This window comes from Arvicanthis niloticus, chromosome 1, assembly GCF_011762505.2.
Source record: "Arvicanthis niloticus isolate mArvNil1 chromosome 1, mArvNil1.pat.X, whole genome shotgun sequence".
In the NCBI taxonomy this organism is placed as follows: domain Eukaryota; kingdom Metazoa; phylum Chordata; class Mammalia; order Rodentia; family Muridae; genus Arvicanthis; species Arvicanthis niloticus.
In genome coordinates this window covers 86,351,758-86,365,879 of record NC_047658.1, presented here as the reverse complement: position 1 = coordinate 86,365,879, position 14,122 = coordinate 86,351,758, and the positions used below count along the sequence as shown (strand labels likewise).

The 14,122-nt window shown below is 45.8% G+C and overlaps 1 protein-coding gene across 4 annotated transcripts in view; it reads right to left on the bottom strand.

Moving 5' to 3' along the window:
* The window catches only part of Iqck (IQ motif containing K), a 127,613-nt gene that overhangs the window by 58,289 nt on the left and 55,202 nt on the right, over positions 1 to 14,122 (bottom strand). The window lies entirely within an intron of this gene.

The following is a 14,122-nucleotide window of genomic DNA, read 5'->3' as shown; positions in this document are numbered from 1 at the left end:
TCTGTGTGTGTGTGCGTGTGTGTGTGTGTGTGTGTGTGTGTGTGTGTGTGTGCCTATGTGTCCACAAGTGGAACACAGATGCTGACATTCAGTGTCTGTCCCTGTTATGGTCCACTGTGTATTTTGAAACAGAATCTTAAATTGAACTTGGAGCTCCTTGCTCTTTGGTTCAGCTGGCCAGGGGTACTAGGTAATATCATACTTGCCCCTTCCACCTAGCTCTGGGGGTTACTTGCTATGACACTTGGCTTTTTACATCAGTTCTAGGGCTCTAAACTTGGGTCCTCACATTTGCACAGCAAACACTGGACCAGCTGAGCCATTTTCCTGGCTCCAATCAGTGTGTGTTCTTAAAACAGGGCTAGCCTTTTCTTCCTTTGAAGAACTCAGGTTACATGCTGGTTCAGAAGATGCAATATACATACCATCAACACAAGACTACACAGACATGGCACAGAGACAGAACACAGCCTTTGTGGGTGACACTGTAACTTAAGTATAATACAGGCTCTTTCTGCAACAGTGTGAAGAAGGGAATTTAAGTGCCTCTGAGTGTCCCTCTACACAGAGTGAAGCAGCATGGTAGCTTACACCCGCAATCCTATCATGTAAGCTGTGGAAATGGGAAGATCCTAAGTTCAAGTCAACCTTGGCTACATATCAACTTTGAGGCTACCTGAACCTCTCAAAACAAAACAATGAAAGTAGAGGCAGGGAGTAGAGAGCACTCAGCAGCTGAGCACCGGCCAGCCCAGCATGCACAAGCCTTGGGTTCAAACCCAGGACAAAAAAGAAGAGGAAGGGAAGGAAGGGAGGGAGGGGGAGGGGAGATGAAGCAAGAGGGAGACTTGGTACAGTATGTTTTTGTGAATAAATGCTTTTAGATTATTCCAAAGAGAAGAAATCAAAGCCAGGAAGGCAGTGTGGTTGCTGAGAGCCTGTCTAGGGCTGCAGTGTTGCAGCCAGCTCTGCCATTCTGGCTGGCTGTCCTCCAAGGGAGAGATGAGGTAGACATTTCTGCAAACATAGCTTTGTGAGAACCTTCCCCTAATGTTCACTTTCCACTTTTAGCCCCATCAGACGGTCTTTTGTTTGTTTGCTGTTTCTGGTTTTGCCTCTCCTTGCCTAATAGCTGCTTTTCTGGCTGCAAGGCTCTGTGCCCTGCTCACCACATTCGGTGCCCTCATCCACCTGTAATTCTGTTGTCCATATTTGAGAAATCAGTGGTGTCTTCCTGCCATCTCACATCCCTGAGGTGGCTTCCCTTACTAGCTAAAATCAAGTGGCTTCTAGAGACCTTACCATTTCAAAGGAGACCTTGGTATGGTGGCAGTGATCCCAGAGAATAACAGTGTAATGCATCAACATCAGTTAATATTTACTAAGCACCTTCTGGCCCCATCCTAACCAGACCTGTTCCCAAGTTCCAGCCAATCTGGCCTTTCAGCTTCTCTGAAAAAGTGCCTCCAACTCTCTAGAGTACCAGGACAGCTGTACGGGATGCTCTCTTCTCGAGAGCACCCAGCAGAGGAGTTGCAGGGCCTTACATCCCAGCCCTGTGATCTGCTCACTCAGCCCTGTGCCACGGTGTGGAGACACATCTGCCCTAAGATGAGGTCATTTTTCTTTAATTTGCTACAGTGCGCCTGAAGGCTGGTCAAAGCCAGGCATATTTTTTTTTTTCTGGTTCACTCTTAGGCCCCTTCTGAGTTCCACCCAGATGTTCTCTAAAACATCCTTTGATTAGGCTGGGGTCTAGCTATTACTCTTCCTAACCCTTGGCCCGATTTGGAAACCAGTCTGTGTGCTTGTCTGATGAAGGTCCAAATTTACACAACCTAAAGCCATGGGAGCACACCCTGCTCTCACTAACTGCACTTGGGACAAGACAGGCATGCAGTAGGCACTCAATACCCACTGAGGCAGGCCACTGTGATCAGATATCCTACAGAAATGATTTAAGGGTGTGGGGGGAGGCAATTTTGGCTCATGGTTCCAGAGGGATTTCAGTTCTTCAGGGTGAAGTCCATGGCCATGTGAGTGTGTGGTGGGGGGGCCCTCACATCTAAGCTGTTGAGGAAACAGAACTAGAATGAAGCCAGGAGCAAGTGTGACTTTCCAAGTCCCTCCCCAGTTCCTTTCTCTCACTAGCCAAGCCCGACTCCTAAAGTTTTCAAAGCCTTCCAAACAGCAGCACATGAGTGGGCTCTAATATTCACATAGGAATCGGTGGGTGTGTTCCAGACTGAAACCCCAACACAGCCTGGCTGTGGCTAAGTGCTGTGTAGCACGGGGCTTCACCAAATGCTCACAACCAAAACAAAGGGAGTGCTGTGACCTTGTGTTTCAGGCCGAAGAGGCTGAGAGGCAGGAGGAGGAAGAGGGGGAGGAGGAAAGAGAGGAGGAGGAAGATGGAACTCTTATAACAAAGGGAAGTCATTCAAGGTCACTGACTACTTCCTACTGAGAATGCAAGCTGTCCAGGAACGAGTGACCAGAGAAGGGAAGAGACAGCAACATGGAAGTAGAAGTCTAGCAGATGTTGGATAACAAACAAAAGAGAACATGGCCACTTGCCTAGGAGTTTAAAAAAAAATGTAGGGAAGGAAAGCCATAATCACAAAACACACTCCTCCCTTGACCTTACGGGGACAATGTAGCAGATTGTCATCTGTCCCAATCTCCTCAGCAAAGTTCTATGTGAGGACGCTTTAACAAAGCAGACTCTGTGGCCAGGATCTGAGGGGAGATTTGATGGGGTCCTTCCTTTCAGGGGCAATCTTCCTTGTTGTAGGTATGCTTCTCAGTTCTGATGTAGCCAGTGTCAAAGCAACAGTATTCCTGTTGGGGACCAGAGGAAGGAACACCTGCAAAGCTGAGGACACTGAGGCCAGCCCACCCCAGCCCAGCGAAGGGCCTCTGCCAGTAATGAGACCTGGGGCCACTTTGCATCTCAATGACATGTGCAAAAGGCAAAATGAGATGTCTAATAGGCCTGTGAGGCAGTAACATGAGGCCACCTTTAGTGATGTCCCTGGCTTTCGTGGCTAAATAATACAGTGCTGTCTCATTGCCTAACAAGAGTAAGTGCAAGAGAGCCAGCATGTATCAGGCTGAATGAAAAGGATCTACTCTTGCAGAGAAGCGCCTGGGAATTATTTGCTTCAGTGAGCCAGCTTGAAGGGACAGATGCCAAGCCAGGTCCTTCCCTGTCCTGGAATCAGTGCAGCTGGCCTCGGGTCAGATAAAAATAAAGGGGCAAGCCTCATCACCAGGACCCTAGGGGCAAAAGAGATGAATATGTCAATCACAGGAGGAGACTGCTGCAGAGAGGCCCCTCAGGGCTGGGGCTGGCATTCCCAGAGCAGATATTCAATCTATTGCTGAGTGTCTCCAAGACTACTTGTCTTATTAGCAACAGTGATCAGCATGACTGCCCCCTTTTTCTCTTAACTAGAAGTTAAATGTATTTGCACCCTAAGAATCAATGCTGTAATCTTGAGAGGAGCAGAAATTAGTTTGCATGGTAGTGTGTGTGTCTTGTAGATTTAAAAATGTATCCATGTGCTTTCTTATTCCACCCCCTTTTAGCTGCAAAGTAAAAGGTTTGTGGGCAGAAAGAAGATACTACTCGCTTACGAACTGGGCAGTGAGAACAGTCAGAGAGACGGCTTGGTGGTCAGGACTGCTTATTGCACAATCACAAAAACACAGTTCAAGTCCCATCATCACATCAAGCCCATTGTCCCCAGCCAATCTCTGGGGGATCTGGCATTCTCTTCCTGTCCTCATGTGCACAGGTACACGCACCTGTGTGCACCTGTGCAGAGACATGCATACACTCACAGACACACACTAAAAAGATCTAGGAAGGTAGCCCTCCCCCATTTCTCTACCCAGGTGTAAGAATTTCAGAGTCAGGTAGAAAGAAAGGATGCTTGCCTGGGATTGAACATAAGATTTTAGATTAAACTTATCCTCTTTTCATTAGGTAAAAGATGAGCTGTTTTCTTGGAACATAAAAGCAAGAATGATCCATATAGAAATCTATTTCCAAAGATGGCACGAGCCAAGCTTCCATTGATCATCATAAAGCCTTTTAATGGTCTAGGATTGGATGTCATCCACCTACTGTGTCTGGCTAGGGGTGTGGCCTTCTACACTAACTGCCTTACTCTCCTACATTCTTGACTGGACACTTTCATTCTGGGACAAGGGGTGCACGTGTGTGTGTGTGTGTGTGTGTGTGTGTGTGTGTGTGCATCTGTGCATGTGTGTACGTGTGCTTGCACGTGTGTGTGTGTCTGTGCGTGCGTACAAGGCAGAGGTGGATGTCAGCTATCTTTCTTAATTGTCCCTAATTGGACTCCACTCAAAAGATACCTGCAGCCACTGATTCTACGTGGCTGGCTGGTCAGTGAGTCCCCGGAGCTCTGTCCACACGTCCACAGTACTGGGGTCCCAGGCGTGCACAATTACACTTAGCTTTTCACTTGGGTACTGGCGATCTGAACTCATGTCCTCATGCTTGCACAGCAAACATTTTATAGATGGAGCCATCTCTCCAGTCCCCTCATAGTCTTCATTAGGAATGACAGACATTGAAAAGAATCCAATAGACTTGTCTGTAATTTTACCTCCAGACATATGGCTGACTACTTCTTCAGACTGGACCTCCTAGAATCCCTGAAGACCCAGTATTCTGTGACAGGAGGAACTTCGAGGAAGATCCAGGCAGAATGCTAAGTGTGGCCTTCTAGCACATTTAGAAATCCTCCTTAGTAGCCTGTGTTCCGCTTTTGCACCCTCAGTAATCTGCACCCCAAAAAGTCAACAAGCAGTGATTACCCATCAGCTGAGTCTGCCCTGGTTAGACATACAGTTGGGGCTGCTCAGTCAACCTCATCACTGAAGCTATGAGCCCAGAACACAGCCTACTGGACAGCTTCTTAAAGGCCAAGACTGAGAGATTTGATTTTTTTTTTCATAAAATACACCCAATTGTGATATTATTTAGCCCACTTGTAACTAACTATATGGTTTTTCTAATGTGACTTAGGGAAACTTAGCAACTGGCCACCCGTTCAGACTTCCAAGGGAGGGCTCTGGTCAGGGTGTGTGTATGGGGGGGGGGTATCAGGCTCATCCCTTCCAACCCCATCAAAACCATCAGAAGATTGCTGATGTCACTAAGTATTGAGCCTACAGCCTTATGCTTGTTAAAGAGGCTCTCCCGCCGAGCTGCACTTCAGCTGGATCTTCACTTTTCTTTTTAAAATGCCTTGGACCTCTTTCTACCTGTCAGTTTCTATTCTTACCCAGAATATTCTTTTTAAAAACACGGATTCAGTATAAAGGATTACAGTGGGCCGCTTATATTAGAATAGAGATAACAAAATATTAGAAAGAAAAGCTGATGATATTGTGATACATGTGCTTTTAAATTATGTGCATGAAATTAGGACTAATGTTGGTCAGCTACTACGACTTAAAGGAACCACAAGTGTAAATGGTGCTTCAGCATCACTATGTATCTGTAATGCGGAAGGAAGCTCTCAGTGGCTGCCACTGTGATCAAGACTGCCATAAGTCCTACAGTTCCAGCCAGAGCCACTGCCAGACTCATAATTAGACAGAGATTAGAGAAAGTCGGCAGCTAACCTCCCCACTTCTGAATTATGGACAATTGAGGCAGGAGCTGGGACAAGAGAGGAAAGGTAAGTTTTATATCCACTAAGAGACTGGAGACTTAGAATGAAGCCCAGGAGAGAAGCAAGACCATTTAATAAACAGAATGAGGTCTGGGGAAATGGCTCAGTAGGTAAGACACTTGCCAGTCATCCAGGAAGACTTTACTTTGTGACCATGTAAATCTGGGCACAGTGGCACACAACTTTAATCCCAGTCTCCTATGGTGAGATGGGAAAAGACAAGAATCCCTGGAAACATCCAGGCCAACTGGCCTGGAATACATGGTAGCAACCCACCAAGAGATCCTGTCCTCAACTAAGGTGAAAAAGGAGGACCAGTAACTTGGGTTGTCTTCTGACCTCTATATAGGCACCATAGCACACATGTACCCACACAAACACACATACATCATATATGCACACACCATATACATACATACTATCTCTCTCTCTCTCTCTCTCTCTCTCTCTCTCTCTCTCTCACACACACACACACACACACACACACACTCCAAATCCAGAATGCAGTAAGTCAGAGAATTTGACTAAAAAGTACTAAAGGTGTCTTCCCAGATGGAAGAGGGATTCAGTAATACCAGCCTGTCACATGACTTATCCTAGAGACAACAGGAGCATCAGCAGACCACGGAAAGAATTCTATTAGTCAAGCTGGATGAACCAATTGGTTTATTAGGGTTATTTATAGGAGTGTCAGTGACTTGAAGGCAGCTACACGACAGAAGGCCCCACCCCAGCCTGGGTGACTCATGAACAGCTGCACTGATGAAGAAGCCTCACCTCACATGTAACATTGGGGAGGGCATCTCAGAACTCCATGAGCCCTGCTAGTCTCCCCCTCCACCAGGGAATGTTAATAGCTCTGTCTCCCAGAGTCTCCCAGTGCTTTCCCATGGAATGTTCCAGCTGCTGATTTAAGTTAGCAATAGTTACATCAAACTTGCACAGAGGGGAGCTTGCATACCAAGGCCTCAATGTAGATATCACCTCCACTAACACATGATCCATCCTTAACTTCCCCAGGTTGTGAAAACTCTCCTCTGGAGGGGAGGGAAGATGTCCTTAAAGGAGAGTGTAAGATTCTGAGTCAGTCTCTCTCTCTCTCTCTCTCTCTCTCTCTCTCTCTCTCTCTCTCTCTCTCTCTCTTGCTTCCTGGCCATAAGAAGAAGGGTTGTTTATATATTTTTTTAACTTAGTGTCAAAATAAGCTTCATTGTGACATGTTCTTGCATATATCACTATTCCAAGTTTTCTGCGATCCCCTCACTCCCCATCCATCCTTCTTCTATCACTGGTTCCCCTCCTGCCCCACAGAATCCCTTTTTGCTTTCACAGTATTTTGGTTCAAATGCAAGTTGCTTCCCATAGGCTCATATGTTTGGGCACCTGGTCCCCAGGTGGTGACACCATCTGAAAAAGCCATGGACTCTTTAGAAGAGTGTGTCTTGCTGAATGAAGTAATCACTAGGGGTGACTTTATAGCCAGGTCCTGCTTTCTGTTGGCTACTCTGCTTCCTGAGTGTGGCTACAATGTGAGCAGCCAGCATCCTGCTCCTACAGGTGGCTATATCTTCCCATCTTCCCCATGTTGTATCCCAAGTTTTCCCTGAGATAAAATCCTCCATTAAGGACACTGGCAATTCTAAGGTGAACAGCCTGCACAAAAGTTCCTTAGGTGCAGGGAGTAAACAATTCAATGGCTTCAGGAAGTCCCTGAAACTGACCAGATATATTAAGACCCTCCCTCCCCAAGCCTAAAGGAACAGTAAGGACTTCTGAGAGACATTCTCAGACCAACTGAGGTAACTAGAAGAGGCTCAGACTCAGCCAAGTTGTCTGGAAGAAGTAGAGACCAGTCAAGCTCCCTAGAAGAGGCTCAGACCAACTGAGCACCTTGAATGAGACCCCTCTAACCACTGACCAGCCTGCAGGCTGTGCAGTGTGCTCTTGGCTTCCACACTTTGTGAACTGTTACCCACGCTAAGGTAGGTTTTGGTGATGCAATTGTCTTTGAGTTATTTCTGCTCCTGTAACTAACCCCAGTAAAACTCACCAGTCACCCAGTTAGACTTTAGTGATGTCTTTACTTTCTCATCTGTCATCAGCCGCCTGTGGTTGAGTAGATGTTTGCTCATGTTGGCATGTCGCCCCAGGAATGAGTGTCACAAAATAGTGTCACAATAATTATTATGGACTGTGTCCCTCTGGATATGTATCAACCCTTTTTGTCAGCTTTTATCATATAAACAAGAAACTAAGGCACATGTCATATGTGTACATGTGTGGTCTATGTATATTTAAACCCAGATTCCACATATAAGAGAAGTCATGTGATAGTCTGTCTTTGAGATGAGTGGTTTTGCTCAGCTACACATTCCTGCTATAAAACATTGCTTATGCACAGGCCAAAAGCAACAGGCCAAATGGCCATGGACTGGGAGATGTACTGTGAACCAGAGTAAAGCTTCTCCCTTTACAAGCCTCTACCATTCGTTACAGTCCTGGAAAGCTTACCAACACTGTGCCCTTGAGATCTCTACAGCAAAACCCAGCAGTAGTGGTACTCTCCTTTAATTACAGCACTTGGGAAGCAGGGGCAGGTGGATCTCTGTGAGTTCAAGACCAGCCTGGTCTACAGAGGGAGCTCCAGGACAGCCAGGGCTACACAGAGAAAACTGTCTCGTAAAACAACAACAACAACAACAATAGAGGTCTTTACATTGAATCTCCAGATCCTGGAATATAATTCCTTTCATGGCACAGGGAACTGCATGTGCAAAGCTGAAGACCTTGATGATGGAGATGATCCCGGACTACCCAGAAGGCTCAATGCTACAGCCACTTAGGAAAAAAGGGTAGGTGAAGTACTGGGTAGAAGTAAGAGATGCAAGCAATGGATTGGCCTAGAGAAGCTTGGAAATCAAGACAAGACTTGTTTCCTCAGCCCCTAGAAGGCACTGAACTGATTTGGCAACTGGATCCTCCAAATTCATTTTTAAAAAAGTGTATGATTTAAGTTACTGAGTTTATAGTAATTCTGAAGCAGCCAGAAGCAATTAATACATCATTCGTCTCCTAAATGGCAGTGACATGGCACTCAGACGTGTCTGACGTGCTGGCTCATGCAGACAAGTTCCACAAGCAACAGGAAGAAGGAGAGGAAATGGTGCCATGTATCCTAGAAAAGTAGCCACCTGTACATCAAACTTCCGGTGACAGGAGGCCACTCTGAGGATTTACACAAATCAGTGTGGCCCAAACCCCCAAAGCCCTCAGAAAACAAATGAAACAGCAAGGAGTAAAGATGGCAGACTGTCCCCTGGGACTCTGGCCTTGGTGACGACAGAGACAGAAACATACTCTCTGTAAGACAAAATTAATTGAAAGGGTTTTTTTTTTTCCTATCAAGAGGACACGACAGCAAAATTTCTGCCCAACCACCATATAGTTATGAGCACCAGAAGCAAATGCATGGGGTTTCCTGGGCCACCTTGAAAGCTCCAGTGTCCCTGGTCCCACTGTTAACTCTGTTGCAGAGACAGTCATGCTGCCAGGACTTGTCCTCAGATGCCACAGAGACAATTCTGTTTTCACCTCAGTCTGTGGTCATAAGATACCTTTCATCATCAAAGTATGGTGGGGTTTCTTCTTTTTTATTTATTTTGTTCAAAGATAGAATTTGGCTGAAAAACACACTTTACCCAAAGCAACCTTCTCTTTTCTAACACAACAGTGGCTTCGCTGAAGGCATCAGTTTTAATGATGTCTTTCAGGAGCCTTCTCCCCTGAGACATGAGACCAGAGGGCAGCGGACCCTTTTGTGCCTGGCTCAATTTGCTGTTTCTTTTTTCCTAATGACTCTGATTGAATCTTTCTGGCTGAAGAAAAAAAAATCATAACGTTTTCTATTCTGATAATTTTGTTGCCTATGACTGCCATTGAGCTAGGGCTTTATGGTATATGTTTCAAGAGGATGGTGCTGGGTTCTGATAAGGGTAAAGCCAGCAGAAGATACAGTATAACACACACACTGAAAGGCAGGGAGAGGCTCCTTCCTCACACTCAGTCTGCAGTGAACCTCAGAGCTGCTCCCCATTGTCACTCTTTTTCCTGTAGAGGCACTGGGTATCCCTGCTCTGTGATGCACAGCTTTGAGCTCCTCTGGGAAGCAGGGGTCACTCTTAACACTGAGGATGAGCTTGGCCATGTGACTTGCATTAGCAAGTGGAATGTGAACAGTAGTGTTTGCCACTGCATGGCTCAGCCATTGCTTTCTTCCTGTGAGGCCAAGGAAGGAGACTGCTCCTTCATCCAAAGTCCTAGAATGAAATGAAATACAGAAAGGAGCCCAAATGACAAGCATCCAGCATGAAAGAGTGAACAGTAAAGCTGTGGTGTACAACACTGAAATGTGGGGCTATTTGTTACTGTGGCAGAACCTAGAGAAAGCTGACTGCTACAGAGTACTGCTGGGTATGTGGCAATATCATAAGAGAACAGTAAAGTGCTTTCATCTACAAGTACCGGACCCTGAACTCAAAATGGCTGAAGGAAAAGGGGTGTATTTATCTACTCATTTAACTTCAAAAGAATAGCATTGGCTTTAAACATAGGCAGATAATAAGTAAGTAAGTAAATACTCAGACTCTTGCTATGTCTCAGGCCTGATTTCTATCAGGCACAATTTTGTTATCTGATGGCTTTTAGCAACTGGAGAATTATCATTCAAGAGACCCATACCTAGGCCCTGGGCTATAGTTCATTGGTATAACACTTACCTAGCATGCCTAAGGCCCTGGGTTTGATTCCCCAGAGCTACAAAAACAAAGCAAAGATCTAAGTCTAGTGGAAAGGAAAAGTCCCTCCGGATGAAGTCTTGAGATTATGTCAGACTGAACAGTTAGGGAGCAAGCATCATGGGCAGGGATTCCAGATGTCTGGACAGCACTGCCCCATCCTCAGCTGAGTGAGTGCTAGCTCACTAAGTGAGAAACATGGGAAGTTAAGTGCCCAGAAGCAGGAAAATCAAGCCAGAGAAGCCTTATGTTTTAATATAACTTACATTATTTTATAACTATGGAAAATCATTGGCATCCACTAGAAGTGAGAAAACAGAGCAAAAAGGAAAGCTGTAAATATCTCTTTGTTTTGTAATCTTTTGAGACAAGGTTTCAAACCTGCTATGAACCTATGGAGTAACAAAGGACTCTGCATTTCTGATCCTCCTGCCTCCACCTCTGGAATGCTGAGATGTTAGGCATGCACCACCACACCCCGTTTATGCGCTGCTGGGGACTGGATCCATAAATGCAGCCTTCATGAACACCAGGCAAGCACTCTACCCACCGAGCCTCGGCCTCAGGCCTGTTCTGCATTCTTAAAGTAATTCGTTGCTCGGAGAAAAATCAAAGTCACCCATGTTGGAATGAAACATTGTTCTGAAAGACTCCTCAGGTCTCGCGTGATTTAATCCCACACTGGCCCTTGACATGGAGCATTTCCTTCTCCTGCATCATTAATCTCACAAAGACACACATTTTATGCATGATAAACACTCTACTTTGAAGTTTATGTGCTGAAGAGTATTTTTAAAGATTGAATGCCCTAAGCTATACAAAAATGTAGTTATATTAAAACAAAAAGAGGCCGGGAAAAGTAGCTATGAAGGACTAAACGGAATACTGAGGATGGGGAGAGAGAGGAATGTGTGAACCTGGCGGGAGAGGGATCATTTGCAGGAGAGTCACTAGTAAGTCACCTGTGACAACCGCTTCCAATCCAGCTGTAATCTCACATGACAGTGGCACTGAGCTGTAGGCAGCTGGACCTTGACGTTAAAATAAGACCCACACTCACAAAGTAGCTGCTTCCTCCCAGGCTGCAGACAGGCTTACTGAAGGCAGTAAGTGGCATTAGATCTAGTTAGCATTACATCTCACACAGGGGTTGTTTACCAAAATCAAGCCAGGGAAGGAAACTCTCATTTACTCTCAATTACCCACTTCAAATCCCTTAAGTTACTCCGATACAAGTATTACATCCTCACAAGGTCAGTTTTCTTCTAGTCTCAATACTGATCGTGTTAAGTTCAGGTTGACAGGCAAGCCAGTGCAGTGTGAATATGCTCTTGATAGGCTGACTGGAGGTGGGTTGCCTGGGTTCAAGTCCTGTCTCTGCTGCTGACTTAGCATCCTGAGCAAAACTCAATCACCTTGTGTTTCCGTTCCTTCTTGGAAATGTGGCTGTGGCTGAAACAGCTAGTGTCCCCCAACACCCATGAGTCTACCTGCACGGCACAGCCCACAGCAACCTTCCTCATGTACTTTGGGCTGGGCTCTGTGAGGAGGGTGGAAAAGGTTAAGAACCTTTTAGGCAGAGAAGGCTAAGAACTGGATGGGGAACATTTCCATTCTTCACTGACTGTTATTCTGATCTTGCTATTGTTTATAAGAGGATGGCCAGCTGGCAGCAGGTCGCATATGTGGGGAAGAAGTCCAGTGATCACTCTATTTCCCCAAGACTCACTTCCTTGATTTTCAACTTCCCAGTCTTGGTTCTGTATGCGAGAGCTGTGGAAAGGTTAGAGGGGATCAATCAAATTCAAGAAAGCATCCAGCAGAGTGATTACTTGGTCAGACTAGAGATAATCACCCAGATGCAGGGTGACTTCTACCCAACAAAGAATTCACACCTGACTACTCATACCTGACTGTCCCCTAAGATTACTTGGGAATCTAGACTGACACATGCCTTTCATTTCAGTACTCAGAAAGCTGAGGCAGGAGAACTGAAAGTTTGAGGCCAGCCTAAGCTACATAACACGAGTCTGTCTCAAAAAAATATGAACCACAATAAACTGAACATACAGAAAGCTTTTTTTAAAAAAAAAATGAAAATAAAATAATGTTCAGACCATCCTGGACTTGAGGGAAAGCTCTACAGATGGTTTAAATTTTTTCTTGTTTTCTGAGGCAAGGTCTCATTATATAGTCTTGGCCTTCCTGGAACTTGCTATCTAGACCAGGCTGGCCTCAAACCCACAGAGATCCGATGCCTCCTAAGTGCTAGAATTAAAGGCCCACACCAGTAGGCCTAGCTTGTACAAGATTTTTTATTTTTGGTTGTAAGCCTAGCCTCTAATGGCTAAGCCATCCCTCTAGCCCTGGCTTGCAGATGATTTTAAAATGCAGCCAAGGTAGAGAACCACAGGAATAGATCAGAGGGTCTCATCTGGGGCAATCTGCCTCACCTGCAGCTTTGAGGCACTCATCTTTCTGCAGTTGCTCTGGAATATTTAAACTGTAGGGGTTGAGGGTACCATTGGCACCTAGTAGGGAAGGGGCAACAATAATGCCAACATTACAACGCACAGCACAGCTCCCTACACTGCTGAGGTCCAAACACCCGAGGTAGAGGTTGTTTCCCAGTTCCCGTCCTCATGTGCCTGAAGGACTCTGGTTCCTGCTTACTTCTCTGGCTCTTCCTGCTCCAAGGTACCCTGGAAGAACACAGTGCCTAAGTTCTCAAATCCAAGTCTGGACTCAACCCAGCTGGCTCCAGGCCCAGGAAGGGTCTCCTGCCTCACAGCTTCCCTTTATTGCTTTGTTAACACCCAAATTACAACGCTCACTACACAAACTACAGCGGCTTGTAAACGTGCCTCCTGCTCTAGGGCTTCAGCCCTCATTTGTTCATTTCTGGTTTCCTCAGCACCAAGCCCTCTGTGTTATGGCAGGTAGGTGCTCCACAGATATTTGCTACATGGTGTGAACTAGATTTCATTCTTATTGAACTCATGGGCATCTCCTAGAAAGATAATGAAAGCATGAAATACAAATGGCAGCAGAAGCCAGAGCTGTGTCTCCAACTGCAATGATGGCTGTTACTTCTCCATGTGTTTCTATGAGCTATCAGGGGACCCTGAGGCCACCTGAAGATTCCAGGGTGATAAGTGACCAGGGCTTTACACTCAAGGAGCAAAGGTCTTGTATTTCGTTTTTCAGGGTTTTTGTATGTGTATGGCTGTTTTGCTACATGTAAGTTGGTGTACCACATATGTACCCAGTGCCTTCAGAGGTCAGAAGTGAGTGCTGGATGCCCTTGGAACTGGAGTTAGAGATGTTTCTGAACAGGAGTACCTGGAATGGAAGCTGGGTCCTCTGCAAGAGTTCTTAGCCACTGAGCCATCTCTCAGCCCCCACCTCCATCTCTCTGAGACAGGGTCTCAACGTGTAGTCCAGGATGGCCTGGGGACTGTGTAGATTAGGCTGGCCTCAAATTCATAGACGTTTGTCTGCTTCTGCCTCCCAAGAGCTAGATCAAAGGTATGTGTCACCACACCCAATCAGGTCTCTGATTTTTAAGATTCCTTTTCATTAGTTAGCACAGGAAAACAGTTCATTTTCAAAGCACAG